This window comes from Eurosta solidaginis, unplaced genomic scaffold, assembly GCF_040869045.1.
Source record: "Eurosta solidaginis isolate ZX-2024a unplaced genomic scaffold, ASM4086904v1 ctg00000220.1, whole genome shotgun sequence".
In the NCBI taxonomy this organism is placed as follows: Eukaryota; Metazoa; Arthropoda; class Insecta; order Diptera; family Tephritidae; genus Eurosta; species Eurosta solidaginis.
This window is the reverse complement of record NW_027136931.1, coordinates 539,778-546,728: the sequence shown is the minus strand read 5'-3', so window position 1 is coordinate 546,728 and position 6,951 is coordinate 539,778.

Sequence of the window (6,951 nt, the reverse complement as noted above, 5' to 3'; positions counted from 1 at the left end):
AAATCCTCCTTTGGAACATAAATTTGAAAACTTAAAAAGACATCTAAAAGAACGTCACTCACTAAGTAAACGTAAAAAACTAGATCAAGTGTTATCTGTTTCAGAACTCGGAGATAAAAGTTCCTCTGAATATACAGATCGCTGTTAGTGTTATCTGGCACTAGTTTTAGCGTTGATCTATTAAAGAAACTTTGGCTACGAAAATTGCCCAAAAATCTAAATGTAGCTTTAGCAGGGTCAAATGCTTCAAATATTCAGGATATGCTTAAATTAGCTGATGATATGTGGTAGGTTATGAGTAAAAGTGAAATTTGTACTACTAATATAGCAACTACAAACTCTTAAATCCGTAAATGCAATATCAGGTTTTTCTAAAATTTCTTTGCCAAAAATATTTCCGGTAGACGACAAATATACAAAATTACTCAAAATGTTTCAATCACTAATATCTGATCCTGACTACAATAAGCCCGTTAAATATTCCACGGTTCATCGTATTACTTGCAATGGTAAATTACCTTTTACGAAACCTAGAAGACTAGATCCTATTAAATTTAAAGTTGCAAAAAGCGAGTTTGATTTTTTAGTGAAATCTTGCATTTGTCGTCCATCTCATTCACATTTCGCTTCCCCATTACATTTAGTTCCTAAAAATGAGTCCAATGATTGGCGTCCATGTGGCGATTATCGACGATTGAATTTTGTAACAGTTCCTGATAGATATCCGCTGCCTCATATACATGACCTAAATATAAATTTACGTTCGAAACATGTTTTTACAAAAATAGATTTACTACGAGCCTATCATCAAATACCAATGGCGGAAGAAGACATTGGTAAAACTGCCATTACCACACCTTTTGGTGTTTTTGAGTTCGTTAGAATGCCTTTTGGCCTAAGAAATTCTGCACAGACATTTCAGCGTTTTATTAGTGAAGTGTTATCAGGCTTAGATTTTGTTTTTGTGTATCTAGATGATATACTTATAGCAAATAGCAACGAGGAAGAACATATGCAACATCTATAAATAGTATTTAAAACTTTAGATGAATACGGCTTAAACATCAAGCCTAACAAATGCATTTTTGGTACGTAACAAATAGATTTTCTAGGATAAAACATGTCTAATGAAGGCATTAAGCCAACTAACGAAAAAGTCAAAGTCATTCGTGAGTTTGAACGTCTGAAAACAGCTAAGCAAATGCAAAAGTTTATAGGAATGGTGAATTATTACCATCGCTACATACCTAGATTAGCAGAATACTTAAGCCCGATACACACAATGGTAACATTTGATTTGAAAAAAAAAAAAGTCATAGATTGAATTGGAACAAGGATGCGATATAAAATTTTGAAAAGGTCAAAGAAATTTTTGCATCAAATATACTCTTAAATCATTTTGATAAGAAAGCAGATCTTTCCATATCTGTAGATGCTTCAGTCGTTGCAATAGGAGGTGTTCTAGAAAAACATGTTGGAAGTAAACAGAACCTTTAGCTTTTTACTCAAAGAAGTTAACAGCTTTCGAAGCTAAATACAGTGCTTTTGATAGAGAATTATTAGCAATATATGCAACTATTAAACATTTTAGATACATTTTGGAAGGCCGAAAACTTAGAGTTTATAGAGATCATAAACCTTTAACGTATGTTTTAGATTCAAAAGTCGAGCGCAGTCCTCGTCAGACAAGACAGCTTGAATATATTTCTCAATTCACCAGTGACATAAAACATATTTCAGGCAAAGAAAATATTGTAGCTGATTTGCTTTCGCGCAATCCAGAAGTAGAACTTTAGATACTGGTGAGTTTAATCTTAAAATATTATATGAAGAGCAGAAAAAAGATGCATTTTTAAAAGAGTTTTTAAAAAACCCAGATGGTATTTATAAATTAAAAGAAATAGATGTTCCGGTTCTCAACTTAAAAGTTTTTTGTGATGAATCGAAAGAAATTACTAGGCCATACATACCGCAAAGTCTCCGTAGAGAAGCATTTTCTAAATTACATAACGTAACTTATCCTTGAACTAGAGCTACACGACATTTAATAAAATCAAAATGTTTTTGGCCATCTATGAATAAAATAATAAATGAATGGGTAAAGCTTTGCACAAGTTGTCAAAAATCCAAAATATTTAGACACACCAAAGACCCTATTAGTAAAATGGCCATTCCAAAAGGGAGATTTGAACATCTTCATACAGATATTGTTGGACCTTTGCCATTTCAAATGATTACAGGTACATTTTAACTATAATTGATAGAAATACTCGCTGGCCAGAAGCTTACCCTCTTAAAGAAGCAACGGCTAAATCAGTTGCTTCTGTTTTCTTTAATGAATATATTCCCCGTTTTGGAGTACCTTTACAAATTACAAGTGATTAGGGTGTTCAGTTTACATCCAATGTATTTAAAGAGTTAGCTAAATTTGCAGGATGTCAATTGGTCACAACAACTGCATATCATCCGCAAGCTAATGGCATGATTGAACGTTTGCATACAGTTGAAAGCTTCTATTTTAGCAAGAGGAAATTCTATAAATTAATCTGATGGACTTCCTATAGTTTTGTTGGGTTTAAGATCTACATTTAAAGAGGACATTAAATCTACAGCAGCTGAATTAGTTTATGGGCAAAATTTACGTTTACCTAGTGAAATAGTAGTACAGTCTGAAGACAATTTTAATTTTAACGAGTTTCTTACAAAAATTAGGCTTCATTTTCAAAATTTTCATTCGGGTATATCACATCATAAAAATTCAAATAAAATTTATGTACCAAAGGATTTGAAATCATGTAAACAAATTTTGTACGAGATGATAACAATAAAGCTGGATTTAAACCTCCATATGAAGGACCATACGAAGTCGTTGAAAAGCACCCAAAATATTTTAAAATACAAATACACAACACTAAAAAAATATATCAATTGAAAGAATTAAACCAGCATTTATAGAGAATAATTTTAACAATATTCAAACAAAATCTAAAAAGAGAGTTACATTTTGTTTAGTTTAAATAACTATAACGCTGAATTTTCAATCATTTTTTTTTTTAATAATAATAACTATTATATTATCATCCTTATTTCTTTTGAAGGGGGAGTATATGTAGTATTCATATTTTCTTTATAACTTGTTCAATTTAAAACTTGCTAAAAATATATAAAATAATTTAGAAGTTGTCTGTTTAAGATGAAATTGTTGAAAAGAAAATTTTCATAAAATAAAATAAATATGACCTGAAAAAATACATTAAATTGAAGCTTATTGAGCTTCAAGATATTTTATACGATGTCGATATTATTGAATATTTAACAGAAACTGCCGTTTATTAAGCATATCGTTTCTCTACTTTATGTAGAGTATTCCCGCCTCTCGGTTTGGATGCTGTACTGACCGCGTAAGAAGACATCCTGTAATTGACAGGTCCGCAGCTTCCTTCGGGTCGTTTCTTCTTAGCTCGGTAATCATATCGCAGAAGCGTAGCCCACAAGCGGTTTGTCTACTGCTCGACGTAGTTATTGGCATTCTTCGAGGTTAGGCTGTACTGTCCATATTGCAAATAAGTTGCGCCAGTCACTGCCTAGGAATAGGTGGATAACGATTAAGTTTCCCATGCTAGACGGCAGTAGCTGTTTAAACAGCTAAGCGCTAATTAAGTAGGTCACTACTAACTGGTAACTGGTGACAATTGGTAAAACCAAGGGAATCTTACTCATGTTCCAATTGGTTCATCCAGAGAAGTGACGGCCGCTCTCTTCCTCTTCTTTCATAGGCGCATTCCTATAAGAATACCTTTTGGGGTGCAGAATCGCCTTTGAAAAATGAAGAAAAAAGAGTAAGAAAAGAAGAGGAATGGAGATTTTGAGAATAGGGTAAGGGGAGGGAAACAACTGAAATAGGGAGACGCAGGCGGAGAGAGATAGTGAGAGGCTGGGATGAAGAGAGATGGAGGGGTGGGGAAGGAGATAGGGGGGAAGAGAGAGGGAAGGTGAAGTGAGGGGCAAATGAAAAGAAGTAGAAGAAAGAAAAAATAAAAGGCCACATGTGTATGTCTCTTAAAACTTGAAGGTTATCTTAATTTTCCTAGTATCTGAGATTCAATGCGTCTAAAAAAATATTTGCAGATACTCTCTGTATACAAGAATCCATTTGCCGCTGAAAGCATTTATAATAATGCGGAAAAAGTTGTATCAGCTACAAGAGTGCCTGTGCTGGGCACTTTCCTTTACATCGAAGAAACCTTCAACAATCTTAACAGGGGCCCTTGAGAGAGGAGCCCTACTAGCACTGGGAGACAAATCGACTATAAATATTAGAACTCATAAAAAGCTGCGTAGTAGCCGAACGGGCACAGCGGAGTAGTAGAGAGCGATGTCGTAGGAAAGGTGAGAAGGGTAAGTTATCGGAGGTGTCCTTTCCGTACTGTTTTGGGGTTTAGTTGTTAATGACCTTCTTCATGACCTTGATGGTAGAAACTGAAAATAACTGAAAACGTGGCAATCTCCAGCGGGTTAAGGGGCTAAGCATATCCCAACGGTAGAAAAGCCTCTCATAAGAAGCGACTAAAATGCGCGGACCTGTAAGGTTCGAATTGAACATGTGAGAACACTCCCGTTATGGTCTGGCTAGCACTTTAATTTGGCTTATTTCTAGAAAGTTCCAGATCAATATTCGGTGAAAAACCACCATCATCGGTAATACTCCCCAAATTCTTCGGATAAAGTATTTATCGCCACAAACAGAAGAAGACCTGGCAATCCTTTTTGGGTAAAATTTCTAAATTCACTGAGAATCGTTTCACGGGAATACCCAGTGTCGTGATCAGGATGTTTGAATCGCGCCGATATGCTGATAACCTTAACATGGCCGAGCTGGTTCTATGAGGTGAAAACTACCTGAATTTTGGCCACCTTTGATTACTGCAGTTGTTGTCTGACACTGTTAAGTACCTAAGAGTATTCTTGACTGCGAACTGTAAAGTAAGTTTAATATCGTGGAAGGTGCTAGGATTGTTTCAATAGTCTTACACTGTTGTAGAGGGGCACTTGGACAAATTGATATATTAACTGTTTGATATGGTTGTAAAACTGATTATCTGCAATTTGTACCTCTTGAACGGCCAAAAAAATTGAAGGCGTGCAGGGATATTGACTTACATAAGTAGGTCCAGTAGGTCCCTTCACGTTATACTTACACTAGTTTGGAACTCAATGCTGACTCTACACAAGGTTGACGCACGGTCAAAATAGCCACATACTGGAGGGCAAGTGGATTTCGAGGTTCCGTACGAATTCAGTGTCAGCCGAAAAAATAGCCTGCCCGATTCAACTAGCCTAACCTACAAGAGCTAATTAAAAATAAAGCACTTTATATCACTGGATTTAATTAATTTAAGACCTTCTTACTGTAGCCTTCTCGTCAAGGAAATATATTGGTAAAATTTAAATTTTTTTGAAAAGGATTAATCTGCCACTTGCCCCGCTTTGCTATGTATCAAGCTGGCCTTATAACAAATAACTTTATAGTTAAATTGGTAAAAACTAAAAACAAAAGAACAAAAACAAAATAACAAGTTCTTTCTAAGCATTAGTAACAAAGTAAACCAAAAACTACACAACAAGTTACATCTTTAAAGATACATATACTACATCCATACAGACACGTTAACAGCTGAGCACATATGTACATACACACCAACAAAAGAGAAAATTTCTGTAATAAAATGGACAGAAATTTAGCATGTTTCCGTAAATTAGGTAGCACAATTTCAGGTGGTCACAGGAAGCCAATTGATGCATCGCACCCATATAGATGTACACATATACAAATTAAGTAATACACAAATTTTTGCAATCTTGGTTTGTATGTGTGAGAGATTGAGCATAAAGTTGGCAATGCAATTGCATGCACAAAGCACAACCTTGATAACTACACAAAGTATGTAAGTATGTTTGTATATATGTATATGTGCACTGGTGTCTCACATATTCTCATGTGTATATGGCAGATGACTGAAGTGTTGGAAGTGTTGCTTTTGGTTTAAAAGGTGCTTAATTGTGCATGTTGAATTACGTATATATGTACGTACGTATGAGTATACATATATACGACTAGCTAGTTTTTACGGCATTACTTTCTGTGGGAATGAAGATTGCTCGTTTTGACTTTTGTTTATTCCATCTTCATCATACCGCATTGCTCAGCAGAGTGTGCGGCATATTGATTAAGTCAAAACAATAGCTTTTGTCGTATGCAATAAAGTTTTCATTTGCACATATAAATACAGTTGCCAAAATAGAATATACAATACAAGGATATACATTAGGGTCATTTTTTGAAAGGCAAAAATAAAAAATACAAAATTTTCACAGGCTTTGCTTATACCACTAGTCTCAGTGATACAATTGAGGTTTTTTTTTACAGTTTCAAAAATTTTCCAAAGTAAATTTAACAAATTGTGATTGGCAGTTGAATATGATTCCCTTTTTAGGGACTATTGCGTCACACAAATGTAAAAAAATGAATTAACCCTATAAGGTGCAAGTCGCATTTTATAACTTATATTTTTTTTGCAAGATCGCAGGTAGAGATATACGCCGCCGAAAAATGTTGCCGCCGCTGCCGATTTTCGTCGTGTTTCGCACGCCGCCGCCGAACGTCAAAACTATCGGCGCGGCGGCGGCGGCGGCGGCGTTCGGCGCGTTGCTATATTTTCTACTAATTTAAGACTCTCTAGGCCATTTGCTTTTCATGTCGAAAATTGGTCCGTTATGGTCAAAAGGGGTATCAACGGATGCACATCACTGCCAGTTATAAGAATCCAATTGCGAAATTTAACTCTTTCCATCCATTCAAAAGTTATTTAAAAAGACAGTCACTTTCAATGCCAGCTTAACACGTTATTAAAACAAAGCACTAAAAGAAACGTAATATAAAAATGTAAAAGC